Below are 24242 nucleotides of genomic sequence, written 5' to 3' on the forward strand. Positions count from 1 at the left end.
TTAAGAAAACTTTACGCAAGACATATACAGTGCCCTGTGGTGCTTGCATTCTATCAGCCGTGTATTTGCACCAAAACCATGGTTTGTGTCTCCACCCCTGCCCATCCACAAGAACTTTAGTTGAAAAACAGGTGGGGGTTTAAAATGCTAGGTGGGTCAGCTTTAGATCCCATGACACCGCCAAACCCAATTCCCTATCATGTAGGAAAATGTCTCTGTCCCTTCATAAAAGCCCCCAGAGACTCAGCCAGCTGGATGCACAAGGATTCTAACCCGCTCAAGACAGAGGGGGAGAGCCAGGATCTTTGGGGTAACCTTGAGAGTGTCCTTTTAAAAAGCTCACCCTTCCTTTCTCTGTAAAGAAATCTGGGTGCTGAAATCTGATGTGCTGACCTCATCTCTCTGCCCCTGGCCCAGAATCCAGGGTTGCTCACTTCCAGTTTGCTTGAAGCTGCTTGCCTGGGCAGGATTGGTGTCATACCTAGTTATCAGTCAGAGCCAGGGAATGGAATACTGCCTATAAAAGGCAGATGAAAAATTAAAGTAATTTTGGGCTGGCAGATGGGTTCAATATGTAGGTCCACTTGGCAGCTTAGAAACATTGTTACGTGGTCCCATGGAGAGGGGATAGTGTGGATCTCCAGCCGAGCTCCTTATTCTAAACCAGCAGAAACTGGCCAGGCTTGGTATTTATATGAAGTAAGTCTTTTAATGCCAAAGCAAGTTGAAGAGATTCTTGAGTGAGTCCCTCAGATTCCTGGTGATTGGGGAAACTTGAAGGATCCCAGGGAGTCAACATTAGAACCAAGCGTCAGCCTGGTTTGGGAGGCTGGATAGAAGCAGGGATAGAACACAAGATTTGGAGCCCATTTCTCCATTAAGCAGCTGTATGTTCTTCAGCAAATTATTTCATCTCTTGGGAAACTTCTTAACCTCTCTAGAGCCACATTTTGACATTGACTCTAAAACTAACATTTTGCAGCTAACTTCCCTGGCAGGAGAAATTGCATGTGAAAGTAGAGCTAGCTTTGGGTGTGATTTAAATTCGAGGTCTACCGTCTGTCCTGTGTGACCTTGGATGGTTTAACTTCTCTAAGCCCCAGAGAAACAAGTAGAACCACCTCACAGTGTCTGGAGGATTAAATAAAATAATAAAGCACTTAATAGTCCCCCAAAAGACAGGCTTTCTCGTCCTTCAGTGTCTCTCCTAGAGACAGATATTTAGGGAACTGGATTTCAGATGTCGAGTACAGATAACCCTCTTTGGATTTCTTGATTTTTTTTTTCCTTTGCCTTTGTCAAGTATCTTATATTCCCCCTTTGCTTGTCCAAGAGAGTCACAAGAAGATCTGTGGAGGGGGGGAGGGGGAGACAGGGAGAGAGAAAGAAAGAGAAAGAGAGAGAAAAAGTAACCTGCTTGATTTCCTGGAGTCAGTTTGTCCCCTGGTTCTTAGGGGAGACTTTAGGTAAATAAGTCTAAGGGTTCCCATAACATTTCCTGAGCTGCTCAACAGCGTGGGGAACTGGCGGCAGCTCCTTGGCCTGTGCTCCGGGTTTCTGACTGCTACACGAATGTACTGTGTGGATCACAGATCAGATGTTGCCAAGTACTTAGAATGGAGTTCAACCTCATTAGGAAAAACCAAGGAGGCCTGGAGCCCCAGCCAGAGAATGGTTTATATCCAAGAAGAGGTCGTAACACAAGAACATTTTATGCCAAAAACAGGCTCAAATCAAGTGATAGGGATATTGGTCAGCAGGGCAAGAATTATCATTAGCATTTGGGTTTTTTTCTTTTAAAGAAATGAAAGAATTGGGGCATCTACATGTTAATCCACATAAGAATACTCTAAATACCGTATTTCCTGAGTGACTAATTTGCACAAGGGGCTTTTCATACATAGCACAGTGAGTTCCCATTTTTAAGGTGAGGATAGGGAGTCTCAGAGAGGTGACTTTAGCAAAGTTCCACAGCTATTTGTAAGCCCATTCTCATGTGACTACTCGGAGGTGCCGCCTCCAAAAATAGCAGTTACCATTGATGGGATCATTGGACTTCACACACATACTAAGTTCATTTAATATAATCCTCTCCACAAACCTGTAGGATGCTAGTCATGCTGAGGAAACAGAGGCATAGATCTACAGCACACTCACCCGGTGGTGCACAGTGAAAAATCCCTGGAGCTTAATTCAAGATAGGCGTTTGACAACTCTCTGAATAAGACATCCTGAACCGTGCATAGCACTTTCTGGTTCACATGTCCCTCATGCACAGAGTGCTTCACCACTCTAGAAAAGATGTCCACAGGAATCCCAAAGCAATCTAGCTCTTCCAGACTACACACCACTGCTCAATACCCAGGGTAGGTTTCCACAACTAAGCTAACTAAGCTAAGCTAATTGAAGAAGGCAAACCAGTGGCGCTCACTGAATAGTTCTCAGCCTCTGCTTTCTGCACACACTATAGGATTACACCTCCATGCCCCTTAAGGTCGGGTGGAGCCAAGTGACCAGTGCTGCCCAATGAGCTGTGAGCAGACTCAACTTGTGTCACTTTCAGGCCACAAGTTGAAAGCATTTGTCAGGGGCAGCCCTCATGGCTCAGCGGTTTAGCGCCGCCTAGAGCTCAGGGTGTGATCCTGGAGATCTAGGATCGAGTCCCATGTCGGGCTCCCTGCATGGAGCCTGCTTCTCCCTCTGCCCGTGTCTCTGCCTCTCTCTTTCTCCTCTCTGTGTATTCTCATGAATAAATAAATAAAGTCTTTTTTAAAAAAATGAAAGCATTTGTCAGTGTGAGAAGACCTAGAACTCTGTCTTGCTCGTAATATTTGGGGCAGTAGCTGTTTGTTGGTTTGTGACCCCTGAATGACTACAATAATAAAACTCCTGTCCCAACACTGATGCTCATGCAGCATGAGCAAGCATTAAATATTTGTTATTCTAAGCTGTTGTGATATGCGTATTAAAAAAAAGAAAGAAAGAAACCCACAACCATCCTGACTGACACAGAACAAGATCCAAAGGAGTTTTGTAAGCCTTCCAAGGGACTCAGCAGGTGCCAGGACTGTTGGCATCCAAAACCACAAACTCCAGTGTTAGAGCAACCAGGCAGGGCAGGGTAAATAAGTGAAGCAGCTGAGCATGTGATGGCAGAAAGCTGGAGGGACTGGATCAAGCTGGTGGGCACATGCCAATGAAGTGTAGGCTCCATCTTGCCATATCTTGCAGTTTTTGAGAAGCTAGAGGAATGTTTGTGATTTTTCACAAGGGGAAAACACTGTAGGTGAAAGAAGCAGAGCTATGGGCTAAGTTCACTGTAGGGTTTCCCATCCTGTCACCCTCACATTCATAGATTCTCCTCTGTCACCCATAACTCCAAGACAGTTCTTCAAGTTACTTGCTGGGTGCTGTTAGGTATGACCATGTAGTCCTTAGGACTCCCATCCATAAAATGGGTTCAGTGAGAGAAAATTGATAACTCTTAATCTTTCTCAGTGCTTCTACCTCACAGGATCTCATATACACTCAGACGCAAAATGTAACTAACTTACATGTTCCAGTTTCCAGTAAGCTTTAACCACTGACCCCGTTCCCCACACAGCAGATCCATAGAATCAAGATGAAGGATCCCTGGGCTACATGATTCCAAGATTTTCTTCCATCTAAAAATATGTGTCACTCTAGCAGAAAGAATGGGGTATTTTCTCCCTCCTGGAGATCCTGGAATACTCTTCTTCCCCTAAGAGAAACCCTAGCTTTGATGTTGTAATTGATAATCACACAGAAGGATGTGGAGGGAGGGGGGGGGAGTGTAGATCTTGTTGTGATGTTAAAAATGGGATGAAGTTCCTCGTTTTGATACATTATAATGTATCTGATTAGAGGAACCCCTAATATGTGACTGCATGCATATATTTTCTGGCTTATGAATTTCCAGGTTCTAATTTAATTCCAGTGGTTTGAATTGAGTTATCTTTGGCCTATTTTAAGCTTTATAATCCAAACCATCAATGCAATGCCGCTTTTTAAAATGATCTTTCAAACTCCCTTCCATTGCCGATGATGGGTGGTTCCCACTGAAAGTCTTTGGAATAAATCTTTTCCTGTGGTCACGTTGTCAACTCGAGTCTATAACTCTTAAAAATCCATCCAGACAGGCCTTCAGATGCATTTTTTCCAAAAGAGCCAGTGTAATATTTGTGGGGCCAGGAGCAAGAAATTTCCAATGTGTGCATTAAATAAATGGACCAAAGTTTTGTTCCAGGTGGGCTCTGATGTCTCTCCCACTTTGATAGCGTGTGCGGGTAATGCTTCCATCAGTAACACCTTTTACTGTCTGTCTTTGGTAAAGAAGGATTCCCACCCCATTTATCAGGGTACTGAATGTATGAAACTATTTTTCTCTGGAAATCCCTTGATGTGGTTGGAATGGGACTGAAACTTCTATTAGACAATCATTCAGTTGAAGTAAAATTTATCATAAAGGGCAACCCTAACATGAAATCTTTATATGTAGTAAAGAGGTCTTAATTTGAAACAAATTAAAAAAAACAAAATGCAATATTAAATTGTCAGGAAATAGGTCCAAGGCCATGTGATAAATTGGTAACAACCGAAACATTAAAGCTTGAAAGAGAAAAATGAATAGAATTTTTAATTTGTCTGAAATTAATTCAAGCGAGGTAGCTACCCTGAAATGCTAAAAATTTCTGGAAGTAATCTGTTTCTTTTTAACTATCCTCCCAACTTTATGTAATCAGCCTATCAAGAAAATCTGTCCTTTCTCCTTACTCATGTTCCTGGAATGTGTGTTCAATTCAACAAATATTTAAAGGACTAGTGGGTCTTCTATGTGCAAGATAGCCTACAAGGTCCTGTAGGGACTGCCAAATAAGGAACTCAAAATTGAAGAAGGCAGTTTCCTAAAGGTGATGAATAGACTAGTGATGTCTGACTCATTTTAGGGTGCTCTAAAATACATGTCCCCCAGCCATATCCCAAGCCAACAAAATCAGAATCTCCAGGGACCAAAAAAAGAAACCGTATTTTAACCACATTCATCAGATGAAACTGATACAGAGCAGGATTGGGCCCTACCTAAGTCAGGACCTTTCTGTTATAAGAGATGCACATCTAGTTCCAGCTGGCTTAAAGCAAAAAGGGAACCTGTCAACCCTAGTAAATAGAAAGTCCAACAAGAAGGATGGCTTCAGGCACAGCTGGATCCAAGTGCTCAAGCAAAGTCATCAGAGATTGACTGGTTCCCTCATCTGTCAACTCTGTTTTCTTGTGCATTGGCTGTATTCTTAAGCAGAACCTAAAACACCATAGGAAGTAGTAATAGTAGCAGCAGGAGTAGTAGTAGTAGTAGTAGTAGTAGTAGTAGTGGACTTCTTATTATGTTTCAGGCACTGTACTTTATCTATTTTGTGTCATTTAGTCTTCACAATGATAATAAGAGGTAGGAAACTATCTCCATTTAATCCATGAAGAAACAGAGGCTCAGACAGGTGTAGTGATTTATCCAAAATTGCCCAGTTACCAAAAAAGATGGAGAGAATTAAGCACAAGGCTGTCTGGTTATACTTGAAGGTAAAATAGGCCAATGATACGTAAAATACTGGAAGAAAAATAAGTGTCAGAAGAAAAAGGATGAGAAAGTATAATTCAGAGGGCAATATTTCTTTATGCTGATAAAATGCCTCATATGCTCTTAGCTCTCTGTAGATTAACTTTTGATAGGCCCAGGAGTCTGCGTTTTGGATGTTCCCCCCGTTTATTCTATTCACACCTTAAAGCTACAAAAATTTTGCCAGGAATTCATCACAGCTTACAGGAGATCTGCTGAAGCACTTGAATCTATGGACAACATGTGCAGAACTATTGTAAAACTTCTGCTTCAGCAAGCAAGGTCTGAAGGGACATCAACCAAAAGGGAGAAAAAACTATTCCGGGGCTCCCAGAGGCAGAAGGCTAACAAAATCTTTATAGTCCTAGCTGATAAGAGGTTATAAGGCTTAGACTGGTGGTTTCACTAGAGGGGGGAAAAAGATGTAACACATGGAAACAAGATTTAATAGCAAAAAGGATATGAAATATGAAGATAGCTGTATCAAAAAAAAAAAAAGAAACAGAGGTACCAATGAGTCCCAGATTTCTAAGTTGGCCTGTCCTAAAACACTGGTAGATTATGGACTCAATGAACCATAGCCTCCTGGCGTTCCCACCTAATGTTACTCTGGGCTTGGTTTTATGACTTGATTTCATCAGTGGGATGTTAGCCAGCATAATTGAGCAGAGCCTTGAGTACTGCGGCTTGTCCTATAGGAATGCTACCTTGAGCCTGCCATGCTGTGAGGAAGCACAGGTTGGCCATGTGGACTAAACCAAGATTCCCAATGAACAATCCCAGCCTCCAGTGTGTGACCCTTGCAAGATTAGCAGAAAAGTCACTCAACCAATGCACAGAAATCTGAAAACTGATGAGTCATCATGATTTCAGTCACGAGTGTTAGGTCAGTTTGTTATTCAGCTATTGGTAATGGAAATGAACCAGAATGCATTCTTGTCTGCAGTACAATCCATGGTTCGGTGTATTGAGTATCCCTCTCTCCTCTGGCTGCCAGGGATCTCAGAGCTAAGTTTTATTTTGTTTTGTTTTGTTTTTTGTTTTTTGTTTTTTTATTGGAGTTCAATTTGCCAACATATAGCATAACACCCAGTGCTCATCCCATCAAGGGCCCCCCTCAGTGCCCATCACCCAGTCACCCCAACCCCCTGCCCACCTCCCTTTCCACCACCCCTTGTTTGTTTCCCAGAGTTAGGAGTCTTTCATGTTCTGTCTCCCTCTCAGAGCTGTTTTATGTGCATTGCCTTGTTTTCCTTAAACCAGGAATCCTCATTAGAATTTGTCCTTCTCTCCTTTGGTTTTGTCTTTTTTATTCATTGATTCCCCGTATCAGTTGTTCTATTTTAAACTGGCTGAAATTACTCTTAAAGTAGTCAAGGTATATCTAAAGTAAATAAAGACTTCTGGTGGGTAAGTGAAGAATGACTGTTGAAGGAGAAGTCACAGTGATTGACTACTATTATGTAGGAACTCAACAAAATATTAGCATATTTTCCAAGTTGGGCCCTGTTCGAGAAGGTTTACGTGCATCCTGTCATTTAATTCCCCAAACAACTGTGAGGAAGCCCTGCAATCACCCATTTTATGGATGAAGAAACTAGGCACAAAAGTTTTTTGTTTTTTCTCGTCCATTAGCACACAGACAGTGTCCAATCTAGGGTGCCAGCTCAGACCTCCCCAACCTCAGAGCCCCCACTCATAAGCATTGTGCAGCACATTCACCAGAGTCCAATGCTTTCTCTCTTGTGTTTAGCCTATTTGATTGTTGTATGTGAAATTTAATAAAGTACTTGTTAATGTAGGAGTCGTAAGTACTTCACAAGGGGGGTAAATAGAAAGTTGGAGATTAAGATTCTGTTGCCTAATTTGGGCAAGCATTGTATTGAAAAGAAAATTAACATCCTCCACATTTAAAACAGAGACTCGAGCCCCAGCTTCTGATGCCGCATTGCAGTTATCAAAGTCAATTCACTCATCTCATTTTTGTCCTAAGCTAGATGTTCGTTCTTTCACGTGTGTATTGTCAGAGAAATATAGGACTTTTGTAAGATCTATCTGAAACATTTCAAAAAAGCAAAGCTGCTTTATAAATACAAAGTGTTAATGGCATGCAAGTGGTGCCCAAATATTGTACAACCTGTACATTCACACCTGATAACCTTAAAGAACTCAAGAGCCTTCAGAAATATACTTTGATGTGTTGACTGAACAAATGTTTCAGAATATTCTACTTTCTCTGCCTTTTGTCTCATTGACAAAACTAACTTTGCCTAAAAAGTGGAGCTTATTGCATCCTCTAAATGCATTATTGAACTTAGACATTAAGCTTTTATTTCTAAGTGGCTGCAAAATGGAAAGCAAGAGTATTGATTCTCATGATCAAGTATTTTAAAAATTAACTAAAACCACAAGGTTGAAAGAACTTACTATGCATGCCAAATGTGTACTGCATTTACTGTGCATGCCGAATGTGGACTACGTTTAGCTTCAGAAGGATAATTTTTGTTCTCAGATGGTCACTTGAGAAGGAAAGGAACACAGCTTTCAAGCGTGTGTTATGGAACTGTGTCACTGAACTTCACATCTGAAAGATAAAATATAATTCTGAGTTTTATAATTTTTAGTTTTTACTTTATAAACTGGAAGTTTGGAATTACAAGATACTTTTTGTTTAATTTTAACTCAAAAATTAGAAAACATCAATGAGAAATTAAAAATTACATTTTTCAATTTAAATGGAGGTTCAGCCCCTGACTATTATTTCATTAAGTTTACAGATTTCTAAATAAATAAATAAATAAATAAATAAATAAATAAATAAATAAATAAAATAAAATAAAATAAAAAAAAGTTTACAGATTTCCCTTTCAAGGGAGAAGTGTCATTTTCCTGCCCTTTATGTACATCCTTTCAAAAGGCAGGAGACTGACCAAATTAATCTTATGAGACCCATCTTGTCTGAATGATTCTAATCTTTGATTGGACAGACTGTCTTCGGATCCCTCAAAGGCAGTTTGAATTTAAACAGCTCAGAAAGGTGAGAAGCTGCTCTGTTCTATTCTGTCCCCAACAGATTCTTACAGGGCAGCCAGGCCTCCTAACCAGACACCCACCCGTCCTGGCCCATGTGAGTACTGATCCAGGTTAGCTCTGTAAGTGATGGTCATCACTCCATGAGGACAATGTTCTTCTCCAATTCTAAATGACAAACACATTGAAAAAAATACTTTAGTAGAGTTCTTTTTTTTTTCTTTAGTAGAGTTCTATTAAATATTCACTCTTACTGTAGTGCAGGAAGCCAGTCTTTACTACCATAGCATGGCACTAATAAAACACTATCCGTAGCACAATCGCCATCTGATTAATACTTCACCACTTGGCCACCTCATAAAGAATTGTCAGTCTCCTAATCTGAGTGCTGATAGTGGGAAGTAGACTTTTCCCAATTTCCCTCTCTGTTGTTTGTCACCCTCCCTTCCCTGTGTTCTCTCTGGCATCAATGCTTTTCAATCACCAAGGATAGAGAGACAAAATTTTGTTAAGAAGCTCATTCCTGGGCAGCCCAGGTGGCTCAGTGGTTAGTGCCGCCTTCGGCCCAGGGCCTGATCCTGGAGACCCAGGACGGAGTCCCATGTCAGGCTCCCTGTATGGAGCCTGCTTCTCCCTCTGCCTATATCTCTGCCTCCGTGAGTGTGTGTGTGTGTGTGTGTGTGTGTGTGTGTGTGTGTCACGAATAAATAAGTAAAATCTTTAAAAAAAAAAAAAGATCATTCCTTTTTACTAAGGATAAGAGAATTCAAAGGAAAAGAAAAACTATCCTGCCCCTATTTTTAAAGTATACTTCTCTTCTCCCTATGCTGAAAAGAGCCATTTCTTATACTGCTAAGGAACAAATACAGGAAAAGTTAAGTAATTCCCCAAGGTTGCCGACAGCTTTTTCTCCCATCCTAGAATTCCAACCACAACAAAGAGCCACTTCAAAGTGACCATGCTACAGAGTTCTCAAATTTTAGTTAATAATAAGGTTTCTGCCTACCCTGAGTCCAGTGGGTACCAGAAAACTTTTATGTAAATGGAATAAAGATCACATTTTAAATATGTGTTCTTCTCCATGCCCCCCAAAATATAATTTACTTTAAAATATCATATTTGAAGAGAAAACAAAGATAGCTCCTAGCCTAGACTTGATTGTTTTTCCTACATGGTTTTGGGAACTGGTGGCTTAATTCAAACTCAGAATTTGTCAAAACTTTGCAATATAAGTGAAGTCAGGGAGCATTTTCTTCTAAAATGATGGCTATTGTTTTCAGAATAAAGTGTTTAGAACAGGGTGACAAGCTCCTAAAATTGCCATGTGGTATAATTTGGCTAAACTTTAAAGCTAAGCAAAAAATCTGAGCATCCAGGTGCTAGTGAAATTCTGGATGCTAAAACTGTGGTAGTTTTAAATCATAGTGGCAAAAGTAATTAAAGAAAAAGGTGACCAGCAAACTTAGGAAAGGGTCAGAGATAAGATAGAAATAATTTCCTCCAGCTGCTAACTGGCTCCCAGAAAAGCAGATGCTATTTTTATCTCCAAAGAGAGAACATTTTTTCTTCCTGTAAACTTTTTCTTTTTTTTTGTAAATTGAGAATATGATAGCTTTCTCTGGGTTAAAGAGAAAGGAAAATAAAGTTTTACCAATTGATCTCACAACTCAATCTTCCTTCAAGGGTCACTTAAAATTGGAAGCATTTCAGCGGACCCATCAGAGAGTGTGGGCACGTTGAGAAGTCCAAAACCCAACCACTTCTCTGGAACTAAATGCAAAGATACTATTGTTGAGCCTCTCTGAGGGGAACAAATATTTTGAATTGTTTGAAATGATGTAGCCACATAAATGGTTTGTTTAATCCCCTTATTTTCTCCCTACCATTCTCAGCCCCCATTTCCCAAAACCCATTCTCAACCTCCATTTCCACCCTGACCCCCATCATCCCTGCTGCAGACTCAGAGTAGGGGAGCTCCTACAGTGGGGACATAGTCACATAGAGAAAGCCATTGAGAAGAATGCAAAGATCTACATTGAAAGCCCTGTTCTGTCCCCTTCTGGTTCTGTAATATCAGTGAAGCCACTTTCTGAGCCTTTGTTAGAGGTACAAACCTGGTTTGTAAATGGGGAGACAATCGCTGCTAACTTTGGGGTTGTTGAGAGGCTTCAATCACATAATCCATGTAAAGCTTCTGACACAGCCCTAGACAGTAAGAAGGATTTAAGGTTGGTTTCTGATCAGAGCCCCTTTCCCTAGCTAGTTCCTAACTCCACTTTTATCAATCCCAGCAACACCAAAGTACATTTAAAAATGAACATGGAAGAAAAGACTAGAGGAAAAAGAAGGATGAGAGCAAATCCATCCAGAAACCTCAAAGTATTCAACACTCTGCCCTGTTTTCACCCTCTTGTCAACAAGAGCAAACAGTGACCATAGCAGCAATAGCAATTAGCATTTATTAAGCACTTAGTATACTCCTGGCACTGCATGTAGTATCTTATTTTATATTCAATTCACAAAAGATACTATTGTCAATTCATTACATATAATATTAAGTTTTGGGCTGCCCCGTCCACTCTTCATTCAAATTCCATTTTCTATCTATTTAAATTCTGAGATCTCTTTGCTTCTTGCACTTGCACAGTTAGTGTTTGGACCCAAGGCCAGGACTTAATACACTTATTCATAAGAGGTTTGACATTGGTAGATTTCATTCACTGTTTCAGCCTATCAAATTCTATCTGCATTCTAGTTGTACAGCCACATATTCACTGTAACCCCTAGCCTCACACCACTCACAGATTCATTAAGTCTATATTCAGAACGGTCATCCAAGTCCATAATAAAACAGACCTCTTCCTAAGGGTTTATACAGCTGTTCTTTTTACCACCAGATGGGCCTTTTTCCTTCTCTCCACTGAATTTGAGGAGATAAATTCCTCAACATACTCTCACTATTTATAGCCTCTCCCCAAAAGAAGAGATCCACTCCCTCTGGAGAAATTATATGCAGGTGTACCCATTCCCAGTGGGTGATGGGAAACCATCAAATCCAGCTGATTCTTGTCTGGTCAACCCAAATGGAACTCCCAGATCTGCATTTAGATAATTCTCCAATCTAAAAAAGTGAAAGGAAGGAAGGAAGGAAGGAAGGAAGGAAGGAAGGAAGGAAGGAAGGAAGGAAGGAAGGAGGGAGGGAAGGATTAGTTGGAATTCTAGTGGATTTCAAGGAGCCAAAATTTCCACTCTCCTCCTTCCTCCTACCCTCTCCTGATTCACACATACACATTTAGATCCTGTTCTTCCCTTATTCCTCTCTAAAGGAGGAGACTGGTCTGCCTCTCCTTTGGTCTTCTCTCTTGGGAAGAGTTCTCTCTCTCTCTTTCTCAGGGCTGTGATAGTATAGACCAGCCTCAGCTCTCTCTCTTGGAAGCCTCAGCCAGCATTCCTTCTCTTTGCTTCTCTCCTTGGCTTTCTCTTTGGACAATCCCTCTTCCCTGTGGCAAGTGTAATTAGTTTCTGAACTCTAGCCTGATAATGTTAGAGAATAGGGGAAAAATTGAAATTATTTGGAATACCTCAAATCATAAATTGTTATCAAATACATCCAACTTTCTTCATATACTTAACTCATTATTAGGAATAGCAACAAAATTGTTTGATAACAAAGATACCTAAATTTAGAAGTACTAACAACAAACTGTAGTCTACATTGGATACTCAAATGCTGGAAAAAATCTGGGGACATTTTTGGGGAGTTTTATTTTTTCTATTTTTAATTTTTTTAAGATTTTTTAAATTCATGAGACACAGAGAAAGAGGGGCAGAGACATAGGCAGAGGGAGCCTGAGGGCTCCTTGCAAGGAGCCTGATGCAGGACTCGATCCCAGTACCCTGGGATCACGGCCTGAGCTGAAGGCAGTTGCTCGACCTCTGAGCCACTCAGGCATCCCTTTGGGGAGTTTTAAATGTTAACCCTCTACTCATGTGGTAAGCTCTACATAGAATTGTGTGTAGAAACTGACAATTTAAAGACTTACTATTTTTCTTCCAAAACTTGTCATTTCTTTGAATACCACTCACAAGTTTACTACAGAGGATATCATGTGAATAACCTTAGCATTCACCTTATTTATCGAAATAATGCACCATAAGCAGCAACAGTGCCACTAACATGTAGTTATAACATGGCTCAGCTACAAGCAAAACCAATAAGATTGTGAATGCTTCTCTTTTTCTCATCCTATCCCAGTTACTAGTAAGAAACGTTGACTTTGACCTTCAACTCTGCATGAACTTTTCCTGTTCTTGCTTTCTTCTTCTTGACAGCATTGGATTCCTTTGAAGAGTAATGTCTCTAAGTGATGTCAATCTTTTATTCCCACAGAATTAAGATACTTTTTTCTATTTTCCTGACTTCTAAAATTCATTTAAAAAAATAAATAAAATAAAATTCATTTTTCTCAGGATGCAATATTCAGGAAAAAAAGTTTTTTTCAGGAAAGTCTGGGAAGCAATCTCTACATGGGAACTGTTATTATAGTGACTATCTATTGTTTTGGCATAACCAGGAATATTTTTCCCACTCTTATAGAAGTAGCACCCTTGTTTTCATTTGTAGATCTTCCTTGGCTCTACTCTGTGGCCATCAACATGGTGCCCCAACTGCCCTGATGGCAAGAGATCTACCACATTCTCTCTAATGGCTGCAAGTTGCTCATTGACTCTGTGTACCATGGTATAGTTAACTTGTCCCTTATATAGAACCATTTAGCAGCTGTTATTTGTGGACATGGAGCTCTGCTAAAATGTCACAGACAGAATCAAAAGATAGTTGATGTTGTGTCTACTCATTGGAAAAAAACAAGATTAAAGGAATTTCACTGGCTCCTATTCTTCCCAACCTCCCAACCATTTAATTGTGACATTCTAATAAATTATTAATTTTCCTTGGCACCAATAATTCCTTTACTCGGAACTGAGAACACTGATTGATTCTACTGGAAAAATAAAACAGACTCCAGAACTATTTGTTCAGGCCAAAAATGTTTGGTCAAATGACCCACACCATATCCACTCAAGACATGAGGCTACCTTTCTTACTTTGGGGCTAGCAACTTTTTGCTGCTTATATACATTTGGCCTGGAATAGGCTTATCTTACTGATACTTATCCGATTAGGTTTGTGGTGTTTTGGTGTAAGACTTAAGAGAATAAGTCAGAAAACATCCAACAAACCACATATCTTTGGTTCTAGATCAAAGACTAATTTTTAGTCCAGGCAACAGGAAATTTCTCCTAAGCCTTAGAGGCCTGTCCTAAAGAAATCTTTTCTTTGGTGCACATGGTATTTTCTCTTAAATTTCTTTAAATTAACCTATTAATTAAAATTTGTGGATTTCACTTTTTAAAAAAAATCTAGATTCCATTTTCTTTTAAATGATTAAAAATATCAAATACTCAGTCCGTTTTTCTGAATGACAGTTAAATGGGTCACACATTCTCACTGAGTGCAACACTACCCAGTAAGCTTTGCTTCTTTGCATTGATCTGCCCAACCCCTATTGGTGACTGAGTTTTTAATATCTTTCTGTATGATTCAGCCAACCTCAATAGAAGACTAAAGTTTGAGGTCCAATTCTTATCTACATATGTAATTCCCCTGTGGGCCTCAAAGGGTAGTAAGTGGTCAATTGAAGAGAGGATTCAAAAATATAGTAATCTAGAGCCAAATAAACTTTTAATCTTTTCTTATATCTAATTGGCAGTTATTGGTTGGGGTATAAGATAAATTGCTAAAACAGAGAAACAAAGCAAGGACAACCACAGAAACACAGTGGTGCAAACAAGAGAGTTTCTCTTTCCTGAAATATTACAGAGACAGTCACAGAATGTAGGTAGCTTCTCTCCAAGAAATCATCCAAGTATCTGTTTCCTTTTTCCTTTTCCTTTTTCCAGAAAGATGGCTCTGCTATCCTCTAGTGTGAATTCTTACCCACCTGATTAAAGGTGGCTCCCACTATACATCCAAGATCCAGCTCATAGAATGGGGAAAGAGAGAGTACAGAGGAAACGAATTCCATTTAAGGAAGTGTTTCAGAAGATACACCCACTACTGTTGCTTTCACTCTCTTGGTGAGAACCTACTCTCTGCTCTAAGAGGCCTTTTGGAAAAAATTGGGAGACAGAAAGATCTTTCTTCTCAGAGACTGCACTCATACGCATGCAAACATACACGCCATGACCACCACAGCCAGAGGCATCCATCTGTCAGCTCTGGATATTCCTTTTTTGATTGAAACAAACAGCAACAAACAACTAAATAATGAGGAAATGAACCTCTTATCAATTGTGAATGAGACACCATACTTCAGCTTTCAAACTCTCTTTCCAAGTTCTTCCTATTTAATTACCTAGTGGGTAAGAATTCTAATTCTCTTAGTGTGGAAATTATACATTTTCTGAAATGTTTAGAGTGAAAGAAGTCCCTCCTAACCTGATTTTTATCTATTTTTTAAAAACCTTTCTTAGAAAACAACAACAACAACAACAACAAAAACTCATGCCGTGTGTGCGCACACACGTGTGCGTGTGCACATAGTGTATATACCACATCTGTTAGGGAAGAAGTCAGCCCTTCCAATGGGTTCTCCAAATCTTTGGTCAGAATTTCTTAGCAGTTGCTTGGATCAGTTGGCTTTCTCATCCAATTGGAGACTTACATATGCCATTTACTTCTCACTACTTTAAGGCTACCCCGTAGGGTGATCATTCCACCAGGAACTTTTTAAGAAACTTTGCATTTAAAGCCACATTTTTAAGATGGCTCAAGAAGCCTCTCTATTTATTCACAAGGAGCCATAGCTTTCATGTATTTTTCAAATTTTGTACTAGGACTGGAAATTTCATTTCAGAACCCCAATATATTAGAGTGATAAAATCATTTCTGTTCTGGGTGACACAGGAGCCGGTGGCCATGAGCTCTAGCTACTGACCCTCCCTGACATGTTTCACAAAAGTCCTTGAAGCCTCTTTGAGGAGTCCTGTCACTTTGTGAACACTGTGTGAAAACCATGCTTCACTGACTCTTTGTTCATAGCCCGAGGTTCAAGAGTAGAATAAATAAGGGGAAAGACTTCCAGGAAAATGTGTGCCTTTTCTATATAATACCAGTGCAACTTGCCAATTCTCTTAGTTCAGTATAGTAGGAGAACCTGGCCAGCTCAGGCACTATGCAGACAAAGCAATGGTGTGTTGTTAATAGAATCATGCAGTGTTTAGTGCCAGACATGCTTGTACTCACAGCCCTCCTCTGACTTGCATCCTTTTAAAATGTGAAGCAGATGCTGTGTGGCGATCTCATGGGATCATCACAGCTTATTAAATAAGAGACCTTGGGAAGCTCGGTTTCCCCATCTGTAGTAGGGGAATTGTGACTGCTTTCTCTGCTCGGGAACCAGCCTTGCTCCCTTGCTTCTTTGACTTCACCAGAGAGGCCTCTCTGACCACCCACCTGTCCTTCTGGCATTCTCTATCCCCTTGCTCTGCCTTCTTTTTCTCCGCAGTGCTTCTCACTACCTGACGTCATGTGAATTTGTTTCTCATCTCTCCCTGCTACCAGAATTCAACCTCACAAGAGAGAGCAGAATGCTTTTTGTTTACTACTCTCCCCTGGAGTCCAGGAGAGTTTTTGGCATTTAGTAGGAGGGCAGTAAAATGAGTTAAGCCTTTGAATGAATCATGAGATTGTTGTGAAGAAGAAAAATATATATATATATTTGTCTAAAATGTCCCACATGGTGCCTTGCACACAGAAGGGCCTCAATACAAATTAGTTATTTGACATCCTCACCTCACAGAGACTCTAAGATGAAGAGTGACTTATGATTTCACCCCCTCTTCCCTTCTTGCTGGATCTCTTTAATCTGTTCTCCAAATTACAGCAGGGACTGCCACAATGCCAAGAGGCATATACACGCAGTAGGTATAGCATTCTAGTTTTTCTAGTCACCACATGGGGTGAAAAATCCCATACAGTTTGAATTACCCTTGAAGACTCATTAGAAAGACATTCTCTGCAAGTCCAACCCAGCCAGGTTTTCCTCCAGCATCACACCAGAGTAATGAGTCTTTGGTTGAGTATCAGATGGAGTATTTGGCTTGTATTAGAGCCTATGTTGTACCAAAAACAATAATAAAAATTTAAACCATGATAATGTTTAACACTAGTCTCTTTAAGTATCAGGATGTTACTCAGCAGGGTGAGATTCTCGTGGCATGGGAGGCTCCTGGAGTCTGAGACCAAATGCAGATAAAGACTCCCATTTCTTCAAAGCCACACCACACATGCCCTCACAGACTGGAAGACGGGCCAAAATTATCATCACTGTTTCATTTCTGTGTTTCTTCCATCTTGGCTCTTGTCTCCCTCTCCCTTTCTTTTCCCTTCCGCCTTTTCTTTTCTGCCATGCATACAGCTGAAATAGGAGTGAGAGGTATAGGGACGCCTGGGTGGCTCAGCGGTTTGGCACCTGCCTTCAGCCCGGGGCGTGGTCCTCTGGGGTCCCAGAATCAAGTCTCACATCAGACTCCCTGCATGGAGCCTGCTTCTCCCTCTGCCTGTGTCTCTGCTTCTCTGTCTCTCTCTGTGTCTCTCATGAATAAATATTTTTTTTAAAAAAGGAGTTAGAGGTATGTGTTTACTAGATCACAAGTAGAAAAAAAAAGACTTATTCTAAGAACATTTCTAGTTGGAAGGATCTTTAAAAGATATCTGATTTTTTTGCTTTTACACGAGGTATACAAGAAAAGTGAAAATAATTTGTCTAAAATCACAGAGTGAACAAGTTGTGGTACTAGAACCCAGTTCTGTGGTCCCCTGGTCCAGTGACTTTTTTCCATCTTGTTTGTCCCTACTATGTCACATGTACTCCTTCTCCCACTCCTAAAACTATTCACCAGAGGGGTTGCAGCCACCTTCACTTCCATCCTCTCCTGGCTCAGGATCAAGGGTCCCTTGATGTAGGGGGTATGCTGCTTCCCCCCCTGCTTCCTCCAGTCCCCGGCCCCTTCCTCATTGCCCCAGGAGTCAGTTGGATTTCCATGAAACTTCTGGAACTCTCACTCACTGCTGTATAATTGGGCCAGTGCCCGCCTCCTCCATCGCTTGGCAGCTACTGTAATTCTTGGTGGGAAACATCACTCATGAAGCCCCTGGCATGGGAATCATGACAACATAGGGCATCAGAGCCTCATATTTTCTTCCTGAGTCACATTGAGCAGAGACAACTTCCTCACACAAAGATCAGAAAACACATCCAGACAGACAGCATGAACGGATAATGAAGAGGACTTAGAGACTCCAACAGTATAAACAGAACTGCATTTTTTAAATAATAAGCATTCGCATATGATGCCAGATGATTCTTGTAGATTAGATTGTGGCTCCAAATGACCTCACATTGCACTTATGCCCCGAGGTGAGTTTTGAAGGGGTGAGACATTACATAGAGCAACAGTTTGCTGCCAAAGAACCAAGAGTTCTAGAAACTGACCACTTAAAAAAGTGGGACCCTTCTTGTGTATTTTGATGGGAGCTATTGGGCTGGTTTCCCAATGATCAAGCACAAAGCCACCACTGCCATCAGTGCACCTCATCTCCATCTCTCCCTTTGCTTACTCTCTTCACATCACATGCACATGCACACACACGTGTGTGCACTCCATGCTCCTTTCAGAATTTTTCAAATAAATATGTGCATCTCATTTCCTCTTTGTCCAGCTGGTCTTTTAAATACTCTCAAGGACTATGACTGTAGAGAAAATTGTAGAAACCAAGGAGGAGGCAACTTGAAGGCAAGGCTAAATTGAAGCAGTGCTGTTTATGTACTTGCCCAAGGTCATTTGACTGAGTTGGGTGTTAACTACTCAGCGTCCTCTGCCCTCAGAGCTCTCCTTGCTTTTGATTCCTACTCATGATCTTAGGTCTCTCCACATGTTTCACAGACTCTCCCCACACTTCCCCATTATACTCTTCAAGTGGGGAGACGGAGGGAGAAGAGAAGAAAAAAATTATATAAAATTTCTATCTGTACAACCCTTCCTTCAATCATTGGGCTAATGCCTGCGGTAACAACTCTAATAGCCTTTGAAGTTGAAAGTGGGTTTGAGTATATTTTAGTGGGTGCCTTTACAGTCTAACTGATGACATTTTATATTTTAACATAGTTTTGCTCTAGTGGTTTCTTCTCCTAGAGAGGGGATGGGAAAGCCTTAATACATGAGGAAATCATATGATAAGTGGATAATAATCAGTGGGGACACAAAATGGTGCACAAATCAACAGTGTGTTATTTTTAGAGCATTCACGTGATAGGATTCATCTTAAAAGCATTTCTAAGTGTTAGGATCTAAAACTATCACCATGATTTACTGAAGTCATGGAGAACACATGTGACTCTTGTTCTGAAAATGACAGTATATGGATACCATTGCTTTTCTTCTCCCCTTTCAGTTTCTTACAAAATTGGTGGGCAAGACCAAAAGACCAACATAAATTCTCCCTGTACCCTGCTGTCCGTGTTCAAAGACTGGGAGTATTTGGTGTACATGATCTATGTACCAAGGTGATATTCTAACAGAGACAAATTATGTTCAAACATCTGAAAGTCATCATTTCTATGCATATGCAGGCATTTTGAGAAAAATCTACAAGAGGATCAAAAACAAGATTAAACCACATCTGTTTGGGTTTAAACGACATTGTCTATGTAGTTCAAAGTTGTTTCCTTTTGTATAAAAAAAACCCTGCCCAGCTGTTTTTTATCTTAAATTCTTAGCCTTTATCAAAGGAGTGTTTTCATTGGCTAGCCAATGTTATTTCTAAAAGTTGAACTAGTTAGGAAAGGGGGCTAAGAAAAAGAAAATATGCTTTATTCATCTTGGTTCTAATCCCCAGAGCCCTTTATTGGCTCTGGCAGAAAACTAGTGCAGAGGTACAGTTCAATTCTAGATAGAAATGCTGTATCTACTGTGTGTCATCATGTCATAAATTAGGAGTTCCATCATTTTATACAAGTAATTGATTACAATTGACACTGATAAGAAACATGAAACAAAAAGTGAATGTTCAGAGGCATGAATTGTATAATAAATAAACATCTGACTGCATGGATGCTCTGCACTGTTGAATGAGAAAGGGAATGGTTTTGAAAGCCGCCATCTATCAGAAGATGGTCTTATTTAATAGAGATGTGGGCGCAGAGTGATGTTGCACCAGTAGTGTGTTTCTTTCGGACATCTGACACATTTATGACGTTACAATATCATATTTGGTGATAAAGTCCTCCTACTTTATGAGGAATAAATAAGCTCCACGATGAAGCACCACTAAATGGTTCAATGGAATGAAACTCGAAAGCAAAAAATAAGAATGAATCAAAGGAATATGACATGACAACTAAACCACTCTAAGTAATCACTTAGCTGCTTTGTGGTTAGATCATTCTAATGTCCAGCTGTTTTTAGCAGATAGACTAGACAGTGTAACACAAACAGGTCGGTTTACACACACACACACGTGGACCCTATAGTATAATACACTACCACTTATCAACAATCGACAGGTAACTTTAAGGAGGATATTGTTGAAAAGACAAATTTTCATTGTAGCATTTATAATCAGTTCTCTTTTAGGCACCACAGAAGTATTCTCTCTTATCAAACACAACCAGTTGTAAAGCCTTTTGTCTGTAGTTTGTGTCAAAGAAGCAGTTTCACTCTTCCTCAGTTTTGTTTACCATAGAAACATATTTTTGAGACTAAATAAATAAATAGGAAGCCCTGGGCATAAGTGAAAAATCCATTGCATTTTCTCCTTCACATTGGCTTTTATCCACTTCTTGTTTCCTTAATATATTAAAAATCCTCTATTGAGCTCAGTGCTTGGGCTCCAGGATCATACAGCCCGGCTTCAAACCTTAGTTCTGCCACTGACTAGTTGAATAATTTTGGTTACTAACCCCAGTTTCCTTATCCACCCAATAGAGGTAATAACATGACTAATTTCATCAAATCACTGGAAGGATTAAAGGAGAAAAGATATGCGAAACACCCAATGGAGTGCCTAGTCATAATGCTCGAAGCATCTGTGTCATTGTTATTCTGTAGACTGATCTAAACCATCTCCGTTCGTTCCTCACCCCCCGCAGCCCCCACCTCATTGCTTTCTTGCAAGCTCGAATCATAAGCCAGGTTCCTATATGGAAGAGGTAGGTGAAATGATCCATCTGTTTTCATCTTGAGGTTGTTCACTGTATTCACCCCCTGTCTCTTCCTTAGCTCCTGCTTCTGGAAAAGTCATGCTCTTCCCTTCTGCGAATAACTTTTCCATCTCTAAAGAGACCACACATGACATGGGCCAAGTGTCAGCCAGAGCAATTATCATCTCTGCTCTGCTTGCTCAGTGAGAAAGACTGCCATGAGAGGACGGTGTCGAGCACCCTTGTCCACAAAAAGAAGAGGGACATACATATATGCCACTGAGTTCTATATCCTTGGTTCTGGCCCTTCTTTCCTCTGAGAACTGACTCCATCATTTATCATTCTTCTCAATCACAGTTTCCATGCCTCTGTCTTGGGAATCATTAAAATCTTTTTCTTTTTTTAAAGATTTTACTTATTTATTCATCAGAGATACAGAGAGAGAGGCAGAGACACAGGCAGAGGAAGAACCAGGCTCCCTGCAGAGAGCCAGGCACAGGACTCAACCCAAGACCCTGGGATCACATCCTGAGCCAAAGGCAGATGCTCAACCACTGAGCCACCCAGGTGCCCCCAAAATAACATCTTAATAGGCCTAACTACTACCCTCCCTCATTCCATTCCCCACTAAGACTTCTGCTCGGTGATTCTTGGACAGCAGTTCTTTTTCAGCAATCTTCATGGCTCCTATTTCTGACAGTAAAAAAAAAAAAAATCCACTCTTCTTAACGCTGACAGAGAGGGGGAGAAATCAGAATTTTACTGCCTTTTTTGAGGAGGAAAAATGTAAAAGTCTTTTTTAAAGTAGATAGAATTATAGAGCTTTCTGTGCCAGACACTTTGATAAATGCTTTGCCCATTCTTTCTCTTTAGATCCTTACAAGTATTGTATGAGACAGGTCTTATTATTGTCTTCTTTAATTGACAAGAAAACTCAGGCTCGAAGAGGTTAACCTTCTGAAGGATCCATGGTGCAATATATTGCCACTTCATCATTTTGTGTGTTTCTTGTCTCCCCACCACCACCCTCTCACACTCACACATTTTTTGGCACCAGAGAAGACATGCAAACACAGAGTAGGTGCCTGGTAAATTCCTTTGAGATCAAAGGGGCCAAACATATCCCTCAGCAGCCAGAAAGTACAGCTGCATGGCTTCTCGGTGCGTTCCTGATCTTTAAAGTTTACATTACATTGGGCCTTTTACTTCTCAAAGCATCTTGCCATGTTTATTTTATCCTCAAATCAACTATATAACCCAACCTGAATGGTCCCATTTGGTGGATATGGAAAATAAAGTTCAAGCTGATCCTGAATGAATATGCCAAGGCCTTTTCAGCAAGAAATCCCTGAGCGAGAAAATAGACACAAGGTTCTCCCAACTTAACTAAAATTTTCTTAAGCTAAAGCTTTAATCACATTTTTGGAGATGCATGGAAAAAGAGCTCAGAGGCTGCTAAGAGTTGGGAAGATATGTTATTTCTAAGTCAAACAGTCACTAAAGTCATTAGTTCAAGAGTGCCCACCTCCATCATGTGGCTTGTCTGCCCACTTCTTGCCTGGGAGGTGAGTTGAGGACAGTCTCGGCTTCACAGTGAATGTCCTGGTTTTCCTGAATTTATTTAACCACCACCCTGGATGTTATTTCAACACACTTTATCTTCCTACGCAGTAATATGTCCCTTTATAATTTCAAGGCAGATCGACATGGATTGGGTCTTTTGAGGTTTCTGGACAAAGGTGGCACTGAGGCAAATTCAAGGATTTGAATTTCAAATGGGCAGAGGAGGGCTTGGCAAAATGCCTTCCCCTGGGAGGTTGGATGGAACTGCCAGCAAAGGAACATTAATGCTGCTTCTATGTTGGGCTGCTTTTCATCCAGAGAAAGAACAAGTAAGCACAAAGATGCTTCTCAAAGTGGTGGCAGGTAATTCAACGGTTTTTAAAGAGTATTTTTGTCTCTTGGTTCCAGAAAGGTGTGGTTAAGGAGATCTTCAAAAGAGAAATAATGAAAAAGCCAGCCAGCAAGATCTCTAGTCTGGCCAGCTTTAGAACAAGGAAGCAGCTGAAGACTTTGTTGGTCATTCAGATGTAACCTTCTACACAGAAGATTGACCAGGGCTTGGCTCTGTTCCAGTACCAGTTTTGAATCTTCTGTTCATGGGACCTCTATGTTTATGTTGCCCATTTGAGGCAAGTATAGTTCCTTCATTGATTCAGCTACCTCCCTCTGTCATGAAGAAGATGGGGGGGAAAAAACCCCGACATACCTTGCACCAAAAATGTAGATCTTCAATTCCTTTGTAAAGAATGTTCTGTGAGCTACGTGTTTGATAGGGAACAAGAATTGATTTTGAGCAATCAGTCATTTTCCCCTATAGCTAATAAACTGGTGAATTTGTGTAAAAAAAGCAAAAACCAAAAAATTAAAGTTTGGTACCATCACCATATCTTCTTAAGGCTCACTCCTTTTTTCACTCCGATCTCATCAAATTGTACCTTCTCCAATAGACCTTCCTTCAAGGGTAAGTTCTAAAATCATAAGTTATCAAGTTCTGTTTAGAATGTGAAAGTGGTGGTGTGGTTTGTGTAAAAAGAAAAAAAAGGTTATTTATCTTTGGGAAATACATCGTGAAATATTTATACATGAAATAATCAGGAATATTTGGTGGAGACAAAGAGAAAATAAGATTGACCATGAGCTGACATTGCCGAAGGAGGCTATGGTTACATGGGGGTTCGTTTTCCTGTTTACTCTACTTTATATGCTTGAATTTTTCCATGACAAACCTACAAATAATTTTTCAATGAATATAAATATCTCCCCTCAGCCCCACTGCCTGCACCAGCTTGTTCTTTGCTTTGTCTCATTTGATGTTTTTCCCAGAACCTAGATCTTTCAAGTCATCTTGTCAATGTAGTATTGGCTTACCTCCCCATCCCCCATCAGAATATAAGTTCCATGAGGGCAGAATTATTGATGTCTTAGATCACAAATGATGAAACATTCTATATGTTTCTATAGGAACAATCTATATGTAGATTGATATCTCATACAGTTTCCTAAGCAGAAGACCTGGGGCAATTTACCTAATTTACTGCACCTTTTTTCTTACTTTCCACATAGAATTTTTCTTCTTCAGAAATGTGAACAGTAGATAAATATACCAGAAGGGCCAGAGGACTTTTCAGTTTCTGGCCTTTTAGCAAATTAACATCTTTTAGCTTTATCTTTATTTTGTGTTTGAGATATTAGTTGATATTTACATTTTCATCATCTCAACCATTTAAGAGATTCGCCAGCTAAAGGTTTTTCT

General features: G+C 40.2%; 1 long non-coding RNA gene across 3 annotated transcripts in view; it reads right to left on the reverse strand.

Moving 5' to 3' along the window:
* LOC119864573 overlaps window positions 1–23910 on the reverse strand; it is an 80977-nt gene extending 57067 nt beyond the window's left edge. For 2 of the 3 annotated variants that reach the window (XR_005374418.1, XR_005374416.1), the window contains exons 1-3: window positions 23858–23904; window positions 8746–8830; window positions 8060–8216 (exon numbers count right to left, since the gene is read on the reverse strand). This is a non-coding gene — a long non-coding RNA (uncharacterized LOC119864573). Of the gene's footprint in view, window positions 1–8059; window positions 8217–8745; window positions 8831–10776; window positions 10868–23857 lie in introns of all 3 variants that reach the window. The other variant, XR_005374417.1, reaches the window with a different exon arrangement.
* Window positions 23911–24242: the final 332 nt, after the last annotated feature.

The sequence above is a fragment of the Canis lupus genome, chromosome 20, assembly GCF_011100685.1.
Source record: "Canis lupus familiaris isolate Mischka breed German Shepherd chromosome 20, alternate assembly UU_Cfam_GSD_1.0, whole genome shotgun sequence".
In the NCBI taxonomy this organism is placed as follows: Eukaryota; Metazoa; Chordata; class Mammalia; order Carnivora; family Canidae; genus Canis; species Canis lupus.